Consider the following 27,515-nt stretch of genomic DNA (forward strand, 5'->3'; position numbering starts at 1 on the left):
ATTTTCTTTTAGCCATTACAGACTCATATAGACTTTGATTGACACATTATAAACACCATGAAAATCATCATTTTAAGCCCTTCAAAAGGGCATTATCGGATTAATAATTTTTGATAATTCACCAAGAAGCCATTTTTCCAAGAAGCATCAAAGTTCATTCTCATTTGCGATGAATTTATATTTATTTGTACCTCTTACTTGGGCTCACTTGCTCCTTGTGCCTACCAAATTATGGGTGGTATGTCACCATTAATAACCACTTTTATTCATGTATATTGGATCCCATTAGGCCTCTTTCCCTTAACATTTAGTATAAAGCATCTTATTTCATACATTTGACTTCCATATTTCAAAATTTTCCTATATGGAACCCCACACTTTGGTAAATGGATCAATTTCTCCATATTTGCATTTTGTATCTATCAAGTGTTATACCCTTCCTTACATGGATGCCCTAGAATAGTGACCCTTGTTGCATGTTCATGCCCATGCAACTGTGTCCACTTTGGATTGGGAGTTTGGTTTGTCTCATACTAGAGTTAGATCCATATGCATTTCATCTCATAATGTTGACAAATGATTTAACCCTTGGACTCTCCCATTTTTATGCTTTGTTTCTACTAGGGGAGCCGTGTACTTCTTAAGTACTTGATTCAATTTGTGGTGATGTCATATATTTTCCTTTTTTTCAAAGCATCTGCATTGAGTCACTTTGATGTAATATGGAATCTATTCAATTCCATATTGAAGTCCTATTCGATTTGTCACCACCTTTGTGAGTTGTATGTATTTTGTGTTGCAGATATTTGATCTCTAGTTGTCCCATCAGTTTATTAATATTCCTTTGAGAAGCCTCTACCTAATAATTGACCATTCCATATGGAATGTTTTCATTAGCTTCCAAGTCAACCTTGCCTTCATTCTAAACAAGGGAGCATGATTTGTGTTGTGGTCAATAGGGACAATAAATTGTATTGCAAAGGATTAAAGACATAACTTTAAAAAAAAAATATCCTCACATTTGGCTTCATAAGTTAGACCCTTTCAATGAATACATTTGGATAGAAATTCTAGACATCAATGCTAAGAATATTTAAACAACAATTTATTATTTTATGTCTATTAATTCTAGTTTTTATAAGAAAAACAATCCAGATAAAAATTGCCCCTTCAACGCCGCTTAACAAGATAATCACAATCTAAGGAATAAAGGTAATATATTCATATTAAGAAACTTTAATACTAGAACTACAACTAACCAAACTATTCTTTTAAGTAATGAGTCCAACCCTCATAGTTTTAAGTAATGAGTTTTCTAACTCTTGATCTTCCCACTTGTATTATATTTTTTGTTTTCCCTTTTGTTTTTTGTTTTATTTTTTAAACCATTATAGTTTATTCCCAAATGCTCTACCTATGTTTATGTATATACAAAATGTATTTCTTTCTATATATGAATGGAAGTAATAATCTCTTTTCTCAAGGAAAAATATATTATATAATAAGAATTTGATTTTAAATGGAATAGAACATTTCTAAAACTTACCGTTCCTTTAGTTCTATTTAAATATCGGGAAATATGTTTTTCATTTTATAAATATATTATATAAATTTATTTTAAGATTTACTAAATTTTAAATATAATATTGTTGAGTAAATTTGAACTTTTTTATTAATTTAAAAATGAGCATTTTATCTTAATAAATTTGATTTTTACATATATTTAATCAAATAAATTTGATTTTTATAGATATTTAATGAATTTAATGTCAAAAGAATAGCAAGATGATATTGCACAATTACTCAAAATGTTTTTGACCTGGTAAAATTATATGTAGTTAAGGTATTTCATACATAGTTATAAATTTGAATGCTTCACCAATATACTTAAAAAAAAATCATTTATGTGTTTCAAAATCTATCAAATTTATTTATAATTTGAATAAATATGTCCCTTAATTTGACTTTCCCTGCCTCACTCTAAACTGTTTGGAATATAAGCAGCAATTCAATAATGTTTTTTAACAATTTAGGTAAAGATAAAACTCATTAAATCAGTTAAAACAACTTTGAAATATACCACCCATATTATCCTTATTCACTATAAAATTTTGAAATGCCAATTTTTTTATTATCAATTTGTCCGAATTTGGTAACTATGATTTCGTAACATCATTTTGAATTTTTTTTATCAATTCGCCCAAATTTAGTAACTATAATTTCATAAAATCATTTTAAAGATAATTTTTTAAGACATAACAGTACAACTTTATAAGTAGAATATACTAGATTGACCTTCATTTCTTGTCATCTTACTATTCCAGAAATACAAAATTAATTCTTTATTTTCTATTTTATATTTATTCATGAAACAAACTCAAAAACAATTACTCATAATTACTATGGTTAAAAATAAGAATATAAATTTCATTTATTTTATTTCAATTAAAAAATAACTATTTATATATTTATATTTTTGTTTTTCGACTTTTAAATATCATACGTAGTAGAAATAATTACCCTGTTTGAAAAACTTTTTTTTTCTCTTTTTTTTTATATCAAAATTAAATCATATTCTCTTTATTTTTTAAATTTCTACACATTATTATTTTAGAAAAAATTAGAAAAAGTTTCTCGTTAAAACTATTATTAAACCAAAATTAAATTTAAATAATTATTTAATGCTTAAGTTGTAAACTCTTTACAATCCAAGAGCCTAAAAGGTTAAAGTGTGAAAGCTCCGATTTACTATTATCATTTTGTATGAATGTCTACCTTTCAGGTCCATAAGTGAATCCATCAAAACAAAAAACTCCCTCGAGAGAACATTAATATTATTATAAAAAATAAATGGTAAAAATGAATGAAATGAAGAAATGTGAAGTTTGAAGAATGTTGAATGCATATATTATCAAAAACGCATTTTAAATAACAATTTAGGCAAAGAGAAAGCTCATTAAATCAATTAAAACCTAAGTCACCTGACACGGGGATTCTGGACACGTAGGATTCGGGATTCGTGGTGTCAGATTCGGGACACGCTGACCCCGGAACAGGAGACGTTAGGACACGTTATATATTATTTTATTAATATATATATATATATATATATATATATAGATATTAACAATTAGATATTATCATATTTCTTACACAAATTTTAATTAATGATACAAATTTATTGATTTCAAACATAGATCTTCATCTATAGCTATTAGCATGCATAGTACATACAAAATTCAAATAAATGTTGGTACTGGTCACATAAATGATAAATCTATTAAAAATTTAAATCATGATTCATAATTCATAACTGAAAGACAACTTACAACTACAAGATAGTAAGATAAACACACTGACAACTGTAGTTTTCTCATTAAGTCACCAAATCAAAATGTGTTACATAGGTAGTGTTGGTGCAATGCCAATGGCAAATAGAAATAGAAAATATAAAACAACTACAGGTATACAAGCCTCAAGGCATCAATCAGCATCAGAATCAGCATCACTGTCCCCATCATCATGGTCCCTACTGCTCTCCTCTACATCCTCCTCCTCCCCTGTATCCATAGTCGCCTTTGCATCTGCTAGTATGGAGGCTGACCCCTTTAAGTCATCAAATCTAATAGGCTCTAGCACTGGATCATTGAGATCCATGTTGGCCAATGCCAACTCAACAATGGTGTCCAGACCCATATCATGAGGAACAATGTTACTTGGGAGCGGGAGCGAAAGCGGGGAGCGGGAGCGAAAACAGGAGCGGGAGCGACATATTCAGAAGCTCTTGGTTTGGTGCTCTTGATTAAATACGAGTTCCATACCCTAATACATGACAAAATTCAATGGAAACATTGCAATCCCCCAATCCTAAAATCCTGAAAAACTGATAACTCTGCAGGATTTTGAATGAAATCTAAAATTCTACTTTCTCCATATGAAATCCAATGAGGCCGGAACCACTCTCAAACATCCTGAGTCATTTCATGGTAATGTTAAAAATTTAAGTAAAAGGATGAAAATGAAGATTAAGGAGAATGTCACTTTTACTTTAAGAATTTAACATTACCATGAATAGCATATCAATACTAGGGCCTAGACTTGATTATGAAGCTGCCAAAATGCTCTACTCCTTGTTGCAACAGCACAAATCACTTACCAAATGAAAATATTAATGAGCAAACATGCCCTTTTCATACCCGCGTTGAGCTTAGCGAGTCTTGGAAATCGGACACGTGTCCTAAAATCGCGACACGCCCTCGGACACGACGTGTCCTGTGATTTGGACACGAATCCGGACCGAATCGAGTCGGATTCGCCGGACTTGGGATTCGCAAGGGGTTTAGGACGAATCCGGTTTCCTAGATTAAAACAACTTTCAAATATAGCGCCCATATTATCCTTATTTACTGTAAAATTTTGAATTTTGAATTTTGAATTTTTTTTTTTTTTTTTTTTTTTTTATCAATTTGTCTGAATTTGGTAACTATGATTTCATAAGATCATTTTAAAGTTAATTTCATAAGACATAACAATACAACTTTATACCTCGCCGATCGGGAGGTCACATGGTCCATTCTGCTGAAGCCCTTAGGGTTAGGCCTTGCTAGTAGGCCGTCGGGCTAGATTCCCTTCGGGTCGATCAACCCAGATTTTTCCGTGAAAGTAGTGAACACCCCTTGACCAAAGTGTCCCTGAACCAAAAAAAAAAAAAAACAACTTTATAAGTAAAATATAGTATATTATATTGACCCTTCTTGTCAACTTACTATTCCAAAACTACAAAATTAATTCTTTTATTTTACATTTTCTATTTATTAAAAAAACAAACTCAAAAACATTTGCTCATATAACTATGGTTAAAAATAAAAATAAAAATAAAAAATTTAACTTAACATAAATTATTTTTACTTTAATTAAAAAATTATATTTAATTAAATCTTCCTTCAATTAAATAAAAATTATATTTAATTATATTTTTGGTTTTTGACCCTTAAATATTGTACACAGTGGAAATAAGTATTGTGTTTGAAAAACAATTTTTTTCCCCTTTTTTCTATGAAACTAAATCATATTTCTTTATTTTTTAATTTCTACACATTATTTTTTTGAAAATGTTAGATAAAATTTCTCATTAAAATTATCATTAAACAAAATTAAATTTAAATAATTATTCAAAAACATTTTTTTCATGGTGGAAAAAACTTACTTTTATTTTGTTAATAAGACTGATTATCAATGTCCATTAAAATCAATATGGTTTATCTAATTTTATAGAAGTAAGAGGTTAATTGAAACTCTTTCTATTATAAATTTTGAAGGTTTTTTATATTTTGTTATCTAATTTGCTTAAAATTTGGCATGTATCTCTTGTACTCACCAATTTAATGTTGAAGTCATAAATTTTTATAGTCTGGAAGCTCAAATTTTCCATAGTCATTTTGTAAGAATGAATTCATCATCGAAACAAAAATAACATTAATATTAATATAATAAATGAAAGACAAAATTGAATGAAATGAAGAAATGTGGGCTACGAAAAATAAAAACCCTAATTTAAAAAAATAATAAAATATTTTCAAAATGTTGAGTACATATATGTTATAAAAAACCTATTTTAAATAAAAAAACAATGAAATAAAAATCCAAAATATATAATGATTAGAAAAAGCAATAAAATTGAGAAATTTTTGAAAATTTAAGAGACAAGAGTGACTTCCTTTTCACCTTGTTCAAAAAAATATTCTATTATTGAGTTCAATTTAATCAGAAAGATTCTGTTCATTTCATCCCTGACTTTAATGTAAACATTATCCATACAAAAATTTGTATTATGCCTTCTACTAACTATGATACCTATGGTTTGGATTTTAGTAAGCCAATTATCCAACTGCTAACATATATACCACTGCCAAACATTTATGGCCCATTGACAGACTGGTTATTTGCACCGGAAAATCTCTTTTAAATTGTACTGGTCTCGTGCACAGTATCTCAAACCAATCCTATACCGTCATTCTATCTATACAGTATTCCATAATAGACGCACAATTTCTGTAAATCATTCGGTTGGATCTATCCATCCATAGCGTGGAACAGATACTGAAATGCCGTAGCCCCATCACGCATCCTCGTTTCAGCGCAATGCTCGGCTCAGCTATGCAAGATAAAGCCCACAATCCCCGGCTCATGGCACCTGCGTGCCCGCGTACTGAATCGCTACGCTAAGCTCTGCCTCGCCTTATAAACTCCTTGAACTATCTCTCCTTCTTCACGAATTTCTCGCTCAATATGGCCGCCCGAATTCGTTTATATTGTTTCCTTCTGCCACTTTTAGTTCACGCAGGCAAAATCCTGTGCCTCAGTGGAAAATGGGAGCTCCTCGTAGAGGACGCGGGCATCGCTTCTATGCACAGTGCCGTGACCCGATACGGCACAGTTATTCTGCTCGACAGACAAATTACAGTAAATCCCAGTGGTGCCGAAACTACTTCTTGTGTCCATAGAGTGCCCGACTCCGGCCATTGCATCTTTCCATATTCCGCCGAATACGACCCCGTGTCCAACACAGTGCGCCCGCTGGATGGAATCCTGACGGACCCCTGGTGCTCCTCCGGCCAGTTCGATCCCAACGGCACTCTTGTCCAAACGGGAGGCTACAGCCAAGGGTCGCACAGGGTCCGGAGCCTCCAGGCCTGCCTGCCCGGCACACAATGTCGATGGGTCGAATCCGGCAACGCCCAACTGGAGGATCCGAGATGGTACGCGACGAATCAGATACTGCCCGACGGTAGGCAGATCGTCGTCGGCGGGCGAGACGCTCCGAATTTCGAATTCGTGCCGCCGAGACGACACGGGGAGGAGCCGACCTACCTGTCTATGCTCATGGGTCAGAGCAAAAATACGAGAGACCAGGCGTACTATCCCTTCCTTCACCTGCTGCCCGACGGCACCGTGTTCGTTCTGGCCGGCACGGATTCGGTTGCGCTTGACCTCAAGACGAATCGCCCCACCAGGTCGTGTTCGAATGCAATGTTGTTTTTTATTTCTTTCAATATTTGTTTGTCGGATTTGCAATGATTTTTTTTTTTGATTGAGTTTTCCTTGTCTTGGTATATCGTCGTGATTTTATTATAACAGTTAACGATGTTTCGTCCCCGCGCTGTCGATAGGAATCTGAATCCTCACCGAGGGGATTCATATAAAACTTTAATAAATTTTAGGGTTTTTTTTTTTATTCGCATGTGTAGGTTTACTATTTAATTAAAATAAATTGTCTCAATCTCATGAAAAGTTATAATTAAATTTATTAAATTATCTATATATTTTAGAAATGTGGATTTACAAAAGGATTTTAGAAAATAATTAATTACATGTTTAATAGTTGTAATTAAATTGCTGTTTTTAAGAAATGTGTTTATATTATTTATTTATTTATTTATTTTTAAGAAATGTGTTTATATTATTTATTTCTTAAAATTGATCAGATTTATAATTAAATTTATTAAATTATTTTATCTTTTAGAAATATTTATTTATAATTATTTTTATTTTATTTATTTATTAATTTTTAGGAAAATTTAAGATTATATCTTATTTAGTTAGCTAAACTAATTTGAGAACTGACCAGTGACATTCTAATAGATTTGAATAGCAAGATGCTTTAACAATGAATATTTGACCAATTGAATTAACACTCCAAGCTTGAAACCAATTCTAAAATTTGATTTTTTATCAATTTTGTTGCTACTTCATCTCTATATACATTGATCAAAAGATTTTAAATTATATATATATATATATATATATATAATATTTTATTAAAAAAAATTACTCAATTTAATGAAAAGTTATAATTAAATTTGTTAAATTATATATAAAAATATATTAAATTATCTATATTTTAGATTTTTAAATTATTTATATTTTAGAAATGTGGATTTAGAAAATGATTTTAGATTTTTTTTTACCATGTGTAGGTTTATTTGGTCTTAATAGTTGTAATTAAATTTATTAAATTATTTTTAAAAATATGTTAATACTAGTTGTTTATTTATTTATTTATTTTTAAAGAAAATGTAGTAGATTCACCTAAATTGTTGTAATTGAATTTATTAAATTACTTATTTTTAGAAATGTTTGTTTATAATTATTTTGTTTTATTTATTTACTTTTCCAAGGAAGATTCAAGCAAATCTATTCGAAGGGATCACATCCTACCTGCAACCCAAACTAATTAGAGTCTAAACTAGAGGGAGGGTAATTGACCCGGTGACATCCCAATGGAAAAGAGCTTTAGTAATGGATACTCATCAATTGAATTAACACTCTGGACTTGAAATGTTTGTTTATGATTATTTGTATTATTAAAATATTTTTAAATTATGTACATGACTTCCAATTCTAAAATTTGATTTTTTTTAGACTACAAAGAAAATAATATATATATATATATATATATATAAAATACAATCTCAAGCAATATTCTGATTTTTTGTAATTTAAGATACATTTTTGAATCCATAAATGCATTTAATTTTCTTCTGAACATTAGTCAAAACAAAGAGATAATTTTGATTTTCTAAATTAGAATTGATCACCTCTTTTTAATATGGTAGTTCTTTTTTTCCCAACTCTATAATTTCTCACAATTTCTTCTTAAATTTAAAAATAATAATAATTTTAATATTATCTAATAATACAAGATTATATCCTCCTTTATTCTTTAATAATCTAATTAATAATAAATATTTCTATATATTTTTATATACATAAATTAATTATAATAATTAATTATTTTTAAATATTAAATCCCAAACTGTCTTTCTAAATATTTCTCCACTCTACTAAAAAAAATAATTATTGACCTTGATAAAAAGATCAACCTCGCTTACAAATTTATTCTATAACACGTATAATACTACTTTGATTTATTAAAAAAGGGTACAAACTTGTTTGTGAGATATTAGAAGTGAAGAGTTCAAGGAAATGTCCAATAATGCAAGACATCATTTTAGTGTAACAAAGAATATGAACTTAAATTTTATTTCTGTTGTTGATGGATGGAAGAAGATTGGCATATTTGAACATTTCTGTTAATATTTTAAGATATTTCATATTATTAAAATTAAAATAATAATAATTATAATAATCAAAATTAATAAAAATTAAATATACTTATATTTAAAAATATATATAAAATAAAATTTTAAATCTAATATTAAAAATTAATTAACTATAAAAACACTTTATAAATAAACACACTTATTAATTTAAAAATTTATATTTATATTTATTAATATAATTAATAAATATTATGATTAGAATCACTCCATAACTCATATTTTTTTTCCCACCTCTAACCAACTTCCTTCCATATGCATATTAAATTAGATGTATCGAAATATATCTCATTCAAATTTGAAATCTAAAATGCAATAGGTTGTATATTTTGGTTAAGAATACATATATATAATTATTAGGTTATTAATAGGTGGGGCAATATATGCCACAGTAAGATTTCATTAGATACATTATGGGATGGGTGACATATATTATCTGTAACATATAGTATCTAGTTAAATACATTATAAAATGAGTAGCATAGTAGCATATATTATACTATTCGTAACATATATTATCCGATTATAAGGCATTAATGACTCAATAGCTACATAAATATATTTTGGTATTAGATATTATTTTTTGGGATTTAGTTGCTTTAAGTAAGTCATTCATGTATGACCATTTCCATGTGAGGTAATGTGAGGTAGTCGTAACTGACTAATTTCTCATGATTTTTGAATAGTCTACATAGTCTTAATCATTACTTCCGAGACTTGCACCCCGTAACCAGAACTTCGAGAGGTCACTCTAGCTCAAACTCACTTAACTATAGAATTTTCCCCACAATCAAACCTACGTGTTACCCCATTTACCAAACCTTAACCAGTATTTTAGTATTATATATATATATAATTAATTTGAGAGATATGTAACTTCAAGTTGGGTAGACTTGCATTTCAAATTTGTTCTGCTTGATTCATTCTTGTAGAACTCTATATATGTGTATTTTGATGCTCAGGGGATGTTTAAACAGGTCCTTCCCACCCATCGACATCCCACGAACTTACCCTGCCGGGGGTTCGTCCGTCATGTTACCTCTCCTGGCCTCTAATGGCTTCTCCACCGTCACCATTCTCGTCTGTGGCGCGTCTGAACCGGGCGCGTATTGGAACAAGCGCGGCTACAACCACCCCGCGTCTGCGAGCTGCGGGTGGATTAGGGTCATGGACAGCCACCCGGCCTGGAAAATGGAGCAAATGCCAGTAGAGAGAACGATGGGCGACATGGTGATTCTCCCCGACGGGAGCGTTTTGATCGTCAACGGCGCGATGAGGGGCTCCCAGGGTTACAACAAGGCCTCCGACCCGGCTTTCACCCCAGTCGTCTACAAGCCCCTCGAGCAACGATTCGAATTGCAGAACCCGACCACCGTGGCCCGCATGTACCATTCCACTGCGAATCTGCTCCCGGACGGCCGGGTTTTTGTGGCGGGGAGCAACCCGCACCTCTCATATTTCTTCAGCGGTTCGTTTCCCACCGAGTTTCGCCTGGAGGCCTTCTCCCCCGAATATCTAAATCCCGTCCACGACCACCTCAGGTTGAAGATTCAGAGACTCGATCAGCGTGCGCGTTACGGATCGGAATTTTCTGTTGAGATTTCTGGCGAGGCCGCGTTATCGGCTTACAGGAATAATTCATTGGAGGTGAATTTGATTAATGCACCCTTCTCCACGCACTCGTTCTCGCAGGGACAGAGATTTCTGGGACTTATGGTCACCTCTGTGAGCCGTCAATATTATAACAATGCTCCGATAACGGTCGCCCAGTGTGAAGCTCCTCCCAAGGCAGAGGTGGCGCCTCCCGGTTATTACATGGTTTTTGTGGTTAGCAATGGCATTCCCAGTTCTTCAGCTCAGTGGATCCAAATCGTCCCCTAGCGATAAAAGATATTTTTGCTTCTGCCTACGAAGCCATTATTTCGGACAATTCTGATTGTAATCCCCAAGCAAAACAAAATTCATATGAACAGTTGTGTTTGTAAAATTTAAAACAGCCCACGATCGTTTAAAATTTAAATCAATTTAATGGAGTTAGTTTCGTGATTTTAGTTTGGCCGGCACTAACTTTTTAATATTTCCAAATTTGTGTTAATGTGATTTCAAATTTAAGATAAGAAGGGTTTTAACAATGCACCTTATTATTATCTTATTTATGTTTCAATGATTATATATATAGTCTTTCTTATAAGATGATGACAAATTAGATTCAAATCTTGTCTATGCTTCTTTCCATCTGTATGTTATAACATTGTGCCATAATGTAGGAGACCATTTAATTTAGGTTAGAGTACAAGTGAATGTTCATAAGATGATGGCTTGGGACACTACAACTGTTACGGCAGATTGTTGCATCACTAATTCTCCTCATGCTAGAGATGCTTGGCTCTCATCTTGTCACAAGCAAAGCATGTTAATAATTAACATTAACTTCAATGGACGTTTGTATGTTGTTTCACTTGCATTTGGCACTCCTTCCATTTTGACTCACTGTTTGTTTCCCATTTCGGGTTAATTCTCAGGTTCGTGTTTGTAATGGCTCCACAAGCTCGTTGAAGGGGAAGGCCCCATTGCACTCCACTTGAGCCACGCTTGCAACTCCGAATGTGGTTAGAGCCTTCCATCACTCCTACCCACTTAAGATGCTAGAAACGCCATCCTTCACCCTCTGAAATGAGGTTCAACATTTCCGGTACGGAAACTCGTATGATCTGGCCTGGAAACGACTTGGAAACGAATCCATCCTGTTTCATATTTTTGGAAACAACGCCTTTTCTATCGAATACATACTCGTGAAGTTTTCGAGTTTTTTTATCTATTTCCGAAATTACAAATCCTTATCATGATTTCTGGATTCATATCACAAAAACGTGATACGGATCCGAAAATCATGATAAGGATCGCATAAATTCAAAATGGATCTGGGTAATTTAAGTCCAATTTCCGAGAACACATCTCTCAATGTCAAGAAAAAATCTCTTTGCCCTCAAACACCGGGAACGGGCGAATTAAAAAAGGTCATATTGATTTCAACATTTGTCATTTGTCATTAAACATCATTGAGCTGCTCATTTTTTCTTACCCGCCTTTCAAGTTTCATCGAGTCATTGTGAAAGTTGAAACCCGCCTCTCATCGATGACGAGAACAGGTAGAGCTGTCGGCATTGTTGAAATTTGATTGGAACTTGGAATCTGTTGATAGTGCTGGACCTGCCAACATGTCAAGGGGTCTCCCCAATAAGAAGTCCCAATTAGACCTCAGACCGTTTGGTGTAGGAGTCCCAGCAGTGGGTCGTAAGGTAATGCCTTGACTACAATGTCACACAGAGGAAACTAAGATAAATTTGTCAGTAGCAAGGGTGTGACTGATGCAGTGAGTCAAGGAAGGTGTATGAGAGGTTCTATCACTTCAAAGGGAGAAGAAGATGAAGCTGAGTTCTAGGTTGAAAGGGATCAGTGCCAACTCAGCTAAGAACACATAACGTAGAAGGACACACATAGCTTCTAGTGGAGCAATCCACTTGGATGTGCCAGTCACATCATACAAGGTAAGATGACATGTACAACACTCATGGATCAGTCCGAGAGGAGTGCTACGGTTGTTACAACAAGGTTCATGTGAAAGGTTTGTCTAGTGTCTGGCAGAGCAGTCGACACATACGGTGACAACATACACAACACATTAACAACAAGATTCATATAATTGCATGTGAATCAGTTCATACATAAGTATGTAAGTTAAAAAACATATATCATTAAGGCAACCAGAGCAGTCCAACTACAATAACGACATATGCATAAAAATGTGTTGGCTCCTATTATATAAAGAAGTGTAAGTCACAATCATACAATACACCATATAAACCTGCTAGCCCTAACAGTGGAACATTACAACCACATCCACCTACTCCTCGAAAGAGATGAACTAGCTCTGTGCAGTGGAGAAGCCAAGGCGCATTACAATATTGTCCAAGCTTTTATCCAAGATAGTCTTATCAGAAGCTTAGCTGACCAAAAGCCTCTGCAATGTGTTATGAGGGACTATTTATAGCAAAGGGTGGGGTGACCCTTGACATTCCCTTTTGTGACCATTCAACTACCCTCATGAGTCTTCACCTACTTTATGACTGTTACATCCAACCATTGACACTTGACTTACACTTGACATGACTCAACGTTACAATGCACATGCACACATGTGAGACAACACGACTTAAGGAAGCCTTGCAAGACATCAATGAAACTCAGTCCGCTGTGATGAGACCAACTCTTTGACATGCTTGTGATGGTCAAGGTGGCGAGCTAATGCCAAGCTTGATTGTCTATGATAGTGTGCATGCACCTCATGGTGACATCTTGCTGAAGTGAACTGTTGCCTCCATTGCAACCGATGCATTGGTTCGACCCCGTTGATCTTCAAGTGTGCGCTGGTGATCATGTGCATCAACTTGCCGAAGTACATGTTCAACTCCAGTTGGACTTGCTTCTTGTCTTTGCCTTGATGAGTGTGTTGAATGGGTTGGATTGCATGCGAGCGCACAATGGCATGCATGCTGCTGAATCCCTTGCCTGTGATTAACAACACTGCTCACCATGTCTGCTTCGTGTCAACTACTGGGATGGATTTTTAACTTGTACAGGCACAGTTTCATCCGTGAGTGTGTGTTGCACCCACTGATGTTCTTGTTCCTACTACAACTCATTCATCTGTCTGTGCAACTTCATGTTCTTCCTTGAGTTGGTGCTTCAGCACATGCAACTCCTTCTTTGCTCCATTCCCTGTGTTCGCGTGATCTTCATGTTGCGTCGTCACATCATAGCCTGAGTCTCCAAAGTTTCTTTCATCATTAGTGGGTCTGCTTGAGCTTGCAACTTTGTTTCGCCTCTGCGTTGTCAACAACCTTCCTCTTGCCTCCATCACATCCGCTGCATTTGCTACATTCGCTGCATTCGGTAAGCTGCCTTCAGATGCTCTTCATGACGCTGCTTGTTATAATGCTACTGATTCCATATCTTGATGTCCTTGTATACAAATAACTTGATATCTTCATGAGAAGGCAAGCTCATAGACGTTTGATCGATTGCATCTCCAGGTGTGCTTTGGACGGTGTCTTTGACTCTGCTCTCTTGGAAACTATTGTACCTGCACTACTGAGAGGCATATGAACATCTGCAATACCTACAAACATGGCAACACCCATGGAAAGTGTTATCACAAAATCATGCCCCTGATACGCTGCTGATCAGGAAGACCTTATGTAACTCTTTCAAACCAACTTTTAGCTAAGGCTTAGCCTCCTCAACCTGAGAGGGCTCTCTCAAAGGTTAATGATTTTGATAAAGATTAGATGGCTAACTCTATGAAACAAGTGAAAAATATGAATGGTTGAACATGATCAGTAAACATCCATTGGGCTTATGGAGTCAACAACACCTCAATATAACAATGAACTCAACCTTACATGGAAGTCAGGGCATTCAGCATTTAAACATTCAGAACATAAACTCATATGGGACCACACAGTTCATAAATGTATACAGGAAGTCAGAGCACATTCAGTGAATTCTGAGTGATTATACATCCATACCACTGTAAGAATTAAGAAAAGGACAGCATCACATATTCTGAACATAAAAAATCCTTCATGAATCCTGAGAAGTAAATTCAAGCATGTATTACTGAAAATGAGTCTTACATAGGCCAAATACAAGCTTTTGCATAAAATTTCCAACCCTTTGTACATCAGCTCTTCTGCTATATATAGAGCTCTTTACACAACTTAGATTCCTCTTCTAGGATGAGGAAAATTCGAATTCTACCTGACCTGACACCTAATGACACTCAAAACTAACTATTAAATGCAAATGACACCTAACTAGCAGTCCTAAAGACCTAATACAACTAGGAGTGTATCTCCTTATCATGATTACAACAACCTTATCTAAGCATTAAACACTCCTTTTGACAAAAAAAAATCCATGAAGTCGAATTTGATGAAGCCTCCCACGTGGTCACCCAACTGCTGATGACAAACCCTAGAAATTAGGGAACATGTTTCCCTGTTTTTAGGTTTAGATACTTGAAAATTGGCACGTGGGATAGAGCTTTTATCTCCTCATCAATGACACATTTTACGAAACTGAAGGAGGTTTTTGTAGCCCATGTTGTCTAGAACAAAAACCTCTCCTGGTTTTTTAAAACATTCCTCCAGCTGTTCAGAATCTGTCCTTGAAAAACACGTGTCAAACAGGAAACTGTCCTTTGCTCTGTTCTGGCTGAAAAATAGGTCTTGGGACAGAGGTCATAACTTCTCGTACAAAATGTATTTGGAAAACCTGAAGGAGGTTTTTGTGGACCAATCCGTGCTTAACAAAATCTCTCTTGGTTTTTTGAAACACTTTTTCTACCGCCGAGAATGCGTCTTTGAAAAACAGGTGTAAAACAGAGAAATAAGCTTGTAGAAAACTGCACCTACAGCAATTTCGTAGCGCAAGTTTGGTCCTTCATTTCTCCCAGATCAGAATGGATTTGAAGAAAATGAAAGAGATTTTTGTATTTTGGCATGTTAGGAATAAAAGCCTCTTTCATTTTTCAAAATTAAGTTTTCAGCTGCTCAGAACCCCTTCTGGAAATTTACTAGTAAACGCAGAAAGCAGAGTTTTTTCTGCTGAAACAGGCTGCTACAGGGGTTTCGTAGCATGCTACGAAAACTCCTAGTTCAGTGATTTCGTAGCTACTTTCAAAATTTCTCCAAAAAGATGTGAGATATGACTTATAAACACCTGGTAAGACTTCTAAAACATGGAATGAGGCTATCAAACATTATTTGGAAAAGAGATATGATCTTAAAAGACTTCTAACCTTATGACCTAACCCTTAAAGCATGAAATGACCTAGAGACCCTTTAACACCATGACTTGACCATGACTGATACAAGAATTGAGAAACCATGTAAGTTGTCCAAATTTTTTTAAGGAAGTTTTACAGTGATAATAGTGGCTCCACTAGGGATAGTGTGCCCTTGTGGTACATTAAGAACCTGTAGCTCCAGTGCCGCTATCCATCCTCTAGAAGAAAAATTTGAACTTCTGCCCAATCTGCTCCTCAAGCCTTGAATAATTTTTTGTAAGAAGAATTCAAACTGCACCTACTAAAATAGATGCTCAGTCAACCTACCCTGAGCTTATTTGCATTTTCCTACCTACCTACTAGCTCCAATTTCCACTTTAGGTCAAGCAACATGATATTTCCAATAAAGCCAATCAATTGTTCTTTCTGATATTGGAGGCTCTTGACTGCATTCAACCTCAAAATAACCATGATAGTGAGATGACCAAATCAACTTATAATGTACCTGATCTTCATAATGCAAATGAAAATGAAATACTGGTGTGCAAAGCTTTGCCATGTATTCACTTATAGGGTCAAAGAAGACATGATTATTTTGATGACCATCATAACACTCTAAATCCTCAGACAACTGATTCTCAACCACACAAGACCCCTTTGATGTGCTATCCAACTGCCTTTCTGCATGATGCCCACAAACAATGTAATTTTCTTCATTATAAAGATCATTCTTTGATGCAAGCTGCTGCACGGAATTACAAAAATGAACAACCTTTTCCTCTGCTTGAGGGTTATAAAAGCTATCTTCCGGTACTTCTTCTTGGTGTTTGCAATCAATTTCATACTCATTGTGATCAAAATCTTGGCAAGTTTGTTGCATCTTCTCATTTATATCAAAGGATGTAACATGGTTTTCATAAGTAAACCCCTGCTGATCTTCACGCTGCGTTTCATGAGATGTTATACTTTCTTCTTGGTGTTGAAATGCATTGTTATGAAGAGCCTCTAAAATTTCTTCATCCATAAATTCATCATCATCATAACAATCCTCCAAGTACTGAATAAGACTTAAAGAATGCCTACAGCAATCTTTAAGCAGCAATAAGGAAGGATAACATTCTTTATACATCTCATAGAATTCATCATGAAAACTAGCAAGTGAATATATTGAACCATTTCCCAAACTTTTATACCAAGACCATGCTTTTCCTTCTAAAGTGGTCATAAACATCTTCATGAGACAATCTTCAGGGAAATGAACCTTAAGACTGTGCACATGCATATGAAACCTAACCAAATGAAGAGCAGCATCCTCTTTCTTTTCATCTTTGAATATTGGAAGATCCTCTAACCAATCAACCTTTGGCATAGGATTTGGAAAACCAGGGATATGAGACCGATTCATAGGAGCATACCTGGCATTCATTCTTGCAGTGGAATTCATCTTGTAACTTCATCAATCTATTGATCTTCTAGCAGTGGAGTCACCTTCCAATTTATTATTTGATGTGTGGAGTCGCCAAGGTAGTTTTGCAGCCTCAAAAAGATGTCTGAGCTCCTGCTACCTTCAGAAGTTCAGCCTCTAAATTTCGGGAATGAATAGACTTCAGGCTCCCGGCAGACGCACCAAAATGTTATCACAAAATCATGCCCCTGATAGGCTGCTGATCAGGAAGACCTTATGTTAATCTTTCAAACCAACTTTTGGCTGAGGCTTAGCCTCCTCAACCTGAGAGGGCTCTCTCAAAGGTTAATGATTTTGATAAAGATTAGATGGCTAACTCTATGAAACAAGTGAAAAATATGAATGGTTGAACATGATCAGTAAACATCCATTGGGCTTATGGAGTCAACAACACCTCAATATAACAATGAACTCAACCTTACATGGAAGTCAGGGCATTCAGCATTTAAACATTCAGAACATAAACTCATATGGGACCACACAGTTCATAAATGTATACAGGAAGTCAGAGCACATTCAGTGAATTCTGAGTGATTATACATCCATACCACTGTAAGAATTAAGAAAAGGACAACATCACATATTCTGAACATAAAAAATCCTTCATGAATCCTGAGAAGTAAAGTCAAGCATGTATTACTGAAAATGAGTCTTACATAGGCCAAATACAAGCTTTTGCATAAAATTTCCAACCCTTTGTACATCAGCTCTTCTGCTATATATAGAGCTCTTTACACAACTTAGATTCCTCTTCTAGGATGAGGAAAATTCGAATTCTACCTGACCTGACACCTAATAACACTCAAAACTAACTATTAAATGCAAATGACACCTAACTAGCAGTCCCAGAGACCTAATACAACTAGGAGTGTATCTCCTTATCATGATTACAACAACCTTATCTAAGCATTAAACACTCCTTTTGACAAACAAAAATCCATGAAGTCGAATTTGATGAAGCCTCCCACGTGGTCACCCAACTGCTGATGACAAACCCTAGAAATTAGGGAACATGTTTCCCTGTTTTTAGGTTTAGATACTTGAAAATTGGCACGTGGGACAGAGCTTTTATCTCCTCATCAATGACTCATTTTACGAAACTGAAGGAGGTTTTTGTAGCCCATGTTGTCTAGAACAAAAACCTCTCCTAGTTTTTTAAAACATTCCTCCAGTTGTTCAGAATCTGTCCTTGAAAAACACGTGTCAAACAGGAAACTGTCCCTTGCTCTGTTCTAGCTGAAAAATAGGTCTTGGGACAGAGGTCATAACTTCTCGTACAAAATGTATTTGGAGAAACTGAAAGAGGTTTTTGTGGACCAATCCATTCTTAACAAAACCCTCTCTTGTTTTTTTAAAACACTTTTCTTACCGCCGAGAATGCATCTTTGAAAAACAGGTGTAAAACAGAGAAATAAGCTTGTAGAAAACTGCACCTACAACAGTTTCGTAGCGCAAGTTTTATCCTTCATTTCTCCCATATCAGAATGGATTTGAAGAAAATGAAAGAGGTTTTTGTATTTCGGTATGTTAGGAATAAAATCCTCTTTCAGTTTTCAAAATTAAGTTTTCAGCTGCTCAGAACCCCTTCTGGAAATTTACTAGTAAACGCAGAAAGCAGAGTTTTTTCTGCTGAAACAGGCTGCTACAGGGGTTTCGTAGCGCGCTACGAAAACTCCTAGTTCAGTGATTTCGTAGCTACTTTCAAAATTTCTCCAAAAAGATGTGAGATATGACTTATAAACACCTGGTAAGACTTCTAAAACATGGAATGAGGCTGTCAAACATTATTTGGAAAAGAGATATGATCTTAAAAGACTTCTAACCTTATGACCTAACCCTTAAAGCATGAAATGACCTAGAGACCCTTTAACACCATGACTGATACAAGAATTGAGAAACCATGTAAGTTGTCCAAATTTTTTTAAGGAAGTTTTACAGTGATAACAGAAAGCAATCTGTCAATAAAAAACCAACATGAACTTGAGAACTGACTTGCAACATACCTAGGTGGCTAATCATGAAGTTTGCGCAGTTTCGGTCGGGAGTTCGGGAGACCGACTGCCAAGACTACACAAGGCATAGTCTGGGTTGCTCGGAGACTGACTGACTGCTGGAACTGCGCCATGCATAGTCTAGTGACGCAGCTGGCTGTAGGGATTACGCAATGCACAATTCCAGCTAGGAAGGACTGTTGGCCCAAGGATAGATTTGCGCAATTTCTTGGGCCAAGCAGCAACTATCCTCCAAAAATGTGCAAAACAGTCCTGGAGGCCAGTGCTGGGAAAGAATACGTAATCTAGAGAGGAAAGTGAGCCTTCCTTTCTCAGATTGCACAATGCATCCTTGGTGAAGGCAGACCCCGGGCCAAGGTTGGCCGACTCACTAATGGGAAACTGAAACCAAGTAAGACAGTGAATACCTGGCGACACTAAGTGATAGCAGAAGTGATTAACCATGCATGCAAAACATGAATGAAAGATTCAACAAATAGATCAACATGCATGTGGGTGAGGAGGTTTGCTAGTTGGGTTAATGTCCGCGCGAAACAATTTCATGCACGCGACAACAGTAAGATAGCAACGAAAACTAAAAAAAAACTAAAACAAGCTAGTATACATGTAAATGACAGCAAGCATTCAAAGAAATCAAGCAAACAATACTCATACAAGTTGTCTAGTCAATTTAACGTCTTCAATTTCTCTACATAAATTATCAATCCGGGTATCGTAAACTGATGAAGTGTGGTGCACCATATGTGCTTAGTTAACCTTTTTCTTACTTCGTTGTTTTATAGTTTATGTTGTTTTGGGGATTTTGTTCTTGTTGGTTTCCTAAAGTGTCTAATGCAAATGAAAATCCTATTCTAAGGTCCTAAGAATACTTTTAAAGGACAAGTATGGATAGAGATTTCAAGACAAGGCCTATGTCCCTAATGGTAACTTCCAAAACTTAGCACTTCGAAAGATCTCAAAACATGTTATTGATGGAATTAGTACTTAAAAAAAGTGTAAATATGCAGCTACTTTAATCAAAATAGAATGCAACAACCAATCAATGAGCTAGTGACTATGAAACCCAGTATCCTTGCCGCTGTATAAAAAGAAAATAAAAACTGAACTTAAAGCAACTCAAATACTGAAAGCAAAGCAACTAAATCACACTACTTCAACCCCTGTTTTGATCCTTTACCCTTCAACTCAATCTGTCTATAGGAAGTAATCATAAACAAGCTGAGTAATATGATATCTAAATTGCAGGAAATTAAATTGCATAAAAGGAAACTAAGATTTAACTACTCAATCATATTTCAACTCTTGAAAATGACATAAGTAATTCAATCTCTAACTTGCAGGAAAGCAAACTAAATCATATTACATCAACCCATATTCTGACCCCTCACCTTTCGACTCAATCTGTCTATAGGAGGGTAATCATAAACAAATGGAGTAATATGATATCTAAATTTGCATGAAAGTAAATGAGCAAAACAAAGCTGAAAGAAATAACAATGCTGGAATTAGAACTCAAAAAATAAATTAGTAGAAGGACGAGATGATTTCGTCATGTCATTAGTCATTAAAAAGCTATGTGCATTACTAATCTACAATCAACCGGTTGAACACACTTGCATGAATAAAAATTGCATGAATGAAAAATCTAATCTACCAACTTGAAAGCAATCAAATGACATAATGAAATCAAAGCAAAATTTACAAAATGAAATCTACTCTACCTTACATTCTAATATGCTCCATGACATCTACTTCACATCTCCTTCCATGTTGAGAACATCAAAGCTTTATTCAAATTCTTCAAAATTACAAAGTACAACAAAGCTCTCCAAAGCTTTCAAAAGCCATCAAGGAAGAACTACAAACTCACAAGCTAAAAAGACTTAAGAACTCCAAACTCTAAGCTCTAAGCTCTAAGCTAACAAATGAAGGAGAGAGATCTCCTATTTATACAAAAAGATGAGAAGCCATCTCATTAATGAGAGTCCATGAATCTCTCCCTCTACCTCTAGAGTCTTAATCAAAATAGGAACTGATAAGACACATGTCTTTTTAGAGTTATAATACAATTAGGAGATGTGACACATATCCTCATGATCCCATGATTCTTTCCACTCAAATTCGAATTTGGCCTTAGAGTGCCACATAAGGGTCTTCTACAAGCCTCCTTTCAACCTACACATGTCAACAATCTCAACCCATTTGTTAGGTATAAGCATATGCACATTATTTTCTAATTTTTAACCACAAATTCACTTAGAAGGCTTAGAATTAATAAATATTGGAAAAACATAAATGTGGCCCAATGATAATGAAAGTGGGATGAATGTGGTGACATAGTAGTGAAATGGAGGTGAAATGGAGATGATATAATGGACATAATAGTGAAAGTGTAATGGAAATGAATGACATTTTCAAGACTCAACACAAGTATAAGCCCAAAAAGCGATAGAAATGCAACACAAGGCATGGGAAATAGGATTACCCCAAAACATTTGAGTTGAATGTGCCAACTGATCCTAGATGTGATGTGGGATTTCAGAGTTGTAAGATTGATGTGAGGAATGACCTCTGCAACGTCCAGTTGATGGGTTTTGATAACATCGAGGTTGTGACACACATGCCACAAATCTATGGAAAGTGACACATGGTGCGAGGTTTCTAAAATGATCCTTGCATGTAACCTCCAACTGCTAAACATAGATCCCTGAAACAAGGAATGCCTTTGCATGTTGCCTTGGGAGAAGCAACTCATGCATGCAAGTCTATTTTGCTCAGTCCCGGAGGGAACCGGTCAACTCAGTTGCGCAAACAAGCGACTCCTCGACTACTAGGATAAAATGCACATTTCTGGCTGGGATCTGGGCTGGATGCCCTGAAGATTTGTACAATTTCTGGGCAGAGCACCTGACTGCTGCCCAGATATGCGCAAATCCTGGGCCAGACAACCCTGCTGGGGAAATTTGTGCAAATCCTGCTGGGAGTTTTGGTAGGTAGGATTACGCAATCTTGGAGCCCAACAGGCTGCAACAAAGGATTGCACAATTTCTGGAGGGAAGACTAGTTTCCCTCCAGAAATGCGCAATTTTCAAGGGCAAGCTGCTCAGCCTATAGCTGGATCAAGTCCAAATGAACACCCTGTGAGGGGAAAGGATCAACTATGATCGAAAGGCTTCCTTTGTATGAGGAAAACGTTGAAGCTTGAGTACTTGACGAAGCAAGACAAAGTGCTATGTAAGGTTGGTAGGGAGGCTCCAAAATATGCTAAGGAAAAATTTTTGGAGGGTGGTTGTAGCCACTACAACACTTGGCGACACACTGGTACAACTCCAGCTCTCTGAATGGACCTTGTTCGTGAAAATAAAGTCTAACACCTCCGGAAGTATTGTTCGGTTCTCAACTCCTCTTGGTTTCACACTAACTTGATTGAAAGATGTAGCATCTGCCAAACCCTTGGTCGATTGACGCACATTCCAAGCCAAGGCAACACATTTGTTTCGATTGGGGTTGACAGGTATATAGGTGCACAAGCAATATAGTCGTCAGACTCTTAGTTTCATCTCAAGTGTTGCTCCACTGCAAGTAGGCCTAGACAATACCTCGGTGGAGTCACATAGGAACACAAGCATGGCTCCACTGCCAGCGAGCCTGGTCAGTCCCCGGTAGAGTTACCTGTATCACCTCCCTGCGCAGGAAGCCTTTCTCTTCTTTCGCCTTATTCATTTTTCATTTTGAATTTTTTGACTTTTCATTTTTCACTGTGCATAGTAGTTATTCATTTCAGAGGCAAAAGAGAGATCCCGACTTATTGAGAACATAAGAGGTTGTTCCAATAGAGAAGTATTTTATTGTATCTCTAACGTGCCTGTTAAGGTTTTCTCCCTCACCTTAATCTACTTAACTGAGCTGACAAGGGTTAACCCAAAAACAACCGACTAAAGAAGGTGACACTAGTAAACATGCAAGCATTGTGTTTTCACTAAGGTTCACTTCGAACAATACATATTTTCCTTTGACGTATCATGGAATAAAAGTAACAAGCTCATCATACAGAGGCAAGATGACATATAACCAAGTAGTAATAGTTGTACAAGCCCTCTTGTACTTTACCCAACTCGTATCAAGAGTAATACATGGTTTCATGCAAAACTAATGTATGAACGAAACAAGCGAACTAACAAACAACAAAGCAAAGCAAGAGTGGAAGAAAAGTGAAAACACAGCAAATAGGCAAACAAGCAAGCAAAAAAACAAGCAAACAAGCATGCAAGTGAGCAATTGAAAGCAAAAACTACTCCTACTCCTACATTAATGGTGCATGGGCCTGATCACGTGAAGTGATACTTCCAATGCAGCCACCAATGCATTGGTAAACCCATGTTGATGAAGGCTTGGTCTATGAGCAACCCAGTTGTGCGAAGCAGCAAACAAGAAAGATATAACAATGAATATAGCCACACTTCGTGTTTCAAAGCGCCCACAAGACATAAGTGAGTGCAAGTGCATGACGGACGGTTTGTGGACTTGTCATGGTGTTGTGTGACACTACGTGCAACTTTGAAGCATAAGCACATTCTCGACTATGATAGGCAAGAAAATGAAAGAAACAAAGATAACTTGCATCACGCACAAAGTGCTTGCAGCGTAAGACTCCTCCAATGCATGAGAAATGGGATCGTGCAGTTTGAGTGGAGGAAGTGTGATCTGTGTGTGAGATGGTTCTTCAATGCATACAGATGAGTGATGAGGAGCCTCGGGTGATTGAACATTTTCATGATCAAAAGTGAGACTAACCCCAAGAGAGCAGGGACCTGACATAACCATCAGCTCAGGCTAAAGTGCCTCGACAGTCTTGGGTGTCTCATCTTCATCATCATGTAGACCATCATACATCAGTGGCTTCGAAAAGATCAACTACGATAGATTCATGAGCGTGATCGAAAATGGAAGTACATGGATCACGACTGCCATGATCAGAAAAATCAATGAATTCTTTGGCATCCTCATGATAAGATGAATCAAACAGAGGAGTAGATGAAAAGCGAACAAACTCATCCGTTGTGTTTCCAGAAAAGACAGATGAAGGATCAAGTGGATTTTCAACGAATAACTTATCCTCTCCGTTGTTGAATGATAGACCAACATCAGTGCATCTTGCGAGTGTTAAAAAATGGGTGCATCCATGGATGAATACACACATGCAAAATCATGGATGGCAGGCTCACCAAAGAGGTTAGGAAAGAACGGAGGGGACTCGGATAGAAGGGAGTCATCCTTCGCCGAGTGTTGATGTTCGAGCTCCCAATCATACTCTTCATGAATGACAGCTCATTTTGGTTGTGCAACACCAACTCCGTCAATGGGTTGCTCCTCATTGAAAACAAATGAAGAATCGGGAATGGATGAACACAACAAAGCATCATCTAGAGGAACACCTGAGTGCGAAGACAGAGGTCGAAGAAAAGAATGCACATGAGAACTCGAAGGAATCACAGCCAAATCTACGTGAAAATTGAGTGAAGTGATGTTGGGAGAATGTGAAAGATGAACAAGTGTGTGAGCATGATCCTCAACATCACTGGGCAATGGTGGAGTTGTTGGATGCGAGGAAGGCGGACAGTCAGTTGAGACAGTGCCCACTTCCACATGATATTGTGCAACTCCATCAATGAAGAATGTTGAGTAAGGCTTGATCTCAAACTTCCTCTTGGGATAGGTAGATTTCTTAAGGCAGTATTTGAACCGGTCCCAGAGATAAGAAAACTTTATCTGGTTCCTCGGAGCTAGAAATTGCAAGTCATAGAAGCGTTGCCAATAATCAATAATTGATACATGCAGAGCCCTCTGTTGCTGTAACAGTTTCTAGTCAAGATGGTTTGGGTCAAAATGATAGAATGTGTGTTCAATAAGATCACATAGGTGCTCAAAAGAGTGCACGGCATCAGCTGCTAGGCTGAGCACCCAACGGAATGGAGATTCGTGAAGTGTGTATGCAAGCAGCAAACCGACCTGTTCATCAGAAAACTCATCTTCCTCATGAATCATGGAAAGAAAGTTATGTAAGTGCTTAGGCTAGGCCACTTCACCTTCACCATCATACGTGTGAGTGGACAAGAGATTGAAAATCTTTCCCGAGATGGAGACATATTAACAATTCAAAAAAAAATACGGGGGAAGAAGAGTGCAAGACTCCATGAAAGATATGCAAAGGTTCAAAATTGGAAGAGAGGGCACAACTTGTCATCAAGCCCTCCTTCTAGTGCCATAAATTTTGACAGTGTTGGACCCGCCAACATGTCAAGGGGATCTCCCCTGTAAGAAGTCCCAATTAGACCTTAGACTGTTTGGTGTAGGATTCCCAACAATGGGTCGTAAGGTAATGCCTTGACCGCGATGTCGCACAGAGGGAAGTAAGACAACTCTTTCAATAGCAAGGGTGTGATTGATGCAGTGAGTCAAGAAAGGTGAATGAGAGGTTCTAACACTTCGAAAGGAGAAGAAGGTGAAGGTGAGTTCTAGGTTGAAAGGGATCAATCCCAAATCAGTTAGGAACACACAACACAAAAGGACATGCACAGCTTCCGGCGAACCAGTCCACTCGGATGCGGTATTCACATCATATAAGGTAAGATAACACGTACAACACTCATGGATTAGTCCGAGACGAGTGCTATGGTTGTTATAGCAAGGTTCATGTGAAAGGTATGTCTAGTGTCCGGCAGAGCAGTCAACACAGACATTAACAGCAATAACAACATATACAACATATTAACAAGATTCATATAATTGCATGTGAATCAGTTCATACACAAGTAAGTAAGTTAAGCAACATATATCATTAAGGAAACCGGAGCAATCCAACTGCAATAACAACATATGCATGAAAATGTGCTACCTCTTATTATATAAAGAAGTGTAAGTCACAATCATACAATACACCATGTAAACTTGCTAGCCCCAACAGTGGAACGTTACAACCACATCCACCTACTCCTCCAAAGAGATGAACTAGCTTCGTGCAATGGAGAAGCCAAGGCGCATTACAATATTGTATAAGATTTTATCCAAGATAGTCTTATCAGAAGCTTGGCTGACCAAAAGCCTCCAAAATGAGTTATGAGGGAATATTTATAGCAAAGGGTGGGGAGATCCTTGACATTCCCCTTTGTGACCATTCAACTACCCTCATGTCTCTTCACCTACTCTATGACTGTGACATCCAACCATTGACACTTGACTTACACTTGACATGACTCAACATTACAATGCACATGCACTCATGTGAGACAACACGACTTAAGAAAGCCTTGCAAGACATCACTGACACTCGGTCTGCTGTGATTAGACCAACTCTTTAACATGCTTGTGATGGTGAAGGTGGCAAGCTGATGCCAAGCTTGGTCGTTTGTGATGGTGTGCATGCACCTCATGGTGACATCTTGCTGAAGTGAACTCTTGCCTACATTGCAACCAGTGCATTGGTTCGGCCCCTTCATCCAACTCGTTTGCTAACATGTGCATGGTCTTCTTGGGTACGGTTGAACTGGAAACACATTGATGCATAGTGTCTGTGTTGATCTTCAAGTGTGTACTGGTGATCATGCGCATCAACTTGTCGATGTACATGTTCAGCTCCAGTTGGAATTGCTTTTTGGCTTTGCCTTGGTGAGTGTGTTGAATGGGTTGGATTGCATGCAAGCGCACAATGACATGCATGCTACTAAATCCCTTACCTGTGATCAACAACAATGCTCACCATGTCTACTCCTTGTCCGCTGTTGGGATGGATCTTTAACTTGTACGGGCGCAGTTTCATTCGTGAGTGTATGTTGCGCCCATTGTTGTTCTTTTTCCTGGTGCAACTCATTTGTCTATCTGTGGAGCTTCATGTTCTTCCTTGAGTTTCTGCTTCAGCACATGCAACTCCTTTTCTCCATTCCCTATCTTCGCGTGATCTTCGTGTCGAGTCGTCACATCATAGCCTGAGTCTCCAATGTTGCTTTCATCATTAGTCGGTCTGCTTGATATTGCAACTTTGTTCCACCTCTGCGTTGTCAACAACCTTCCTC

At 36.6% G+C, this 27,515-nt stretch overlaps 1 pseudogene; it reads left to right on the top strand.

Annotated features, from left to right (window-relative positions):
* Positions 1–10,286: 10,286 nt before the first annotated feature.
* LOC149171367 (aldehyde oxidase GLOX pseudogene) lies at positions 10,287–11,000 on the top strand (annotated as a pseudogene).
* Positions 11,001–27,515: the final 16,515 nt, after the last annotated feature.

This window comes from Pinus tabuliformis, chromosome 4_2 (assembly GCF_031772625.1).
Source record: "Pinus tabuliformis cultivar Carrire ecotype Pingquan chromosome 4_2, CPIR1, whole genome shotgun sequence".
In the NCBI taxonomy this organism is placed as follows: domain Eukaryota; kingdom Viridiplantae; phylum Streptophyta; class Pinopsida; order Pinales; family Pinaceae; genus Pinus; species Pinus tabuliformis.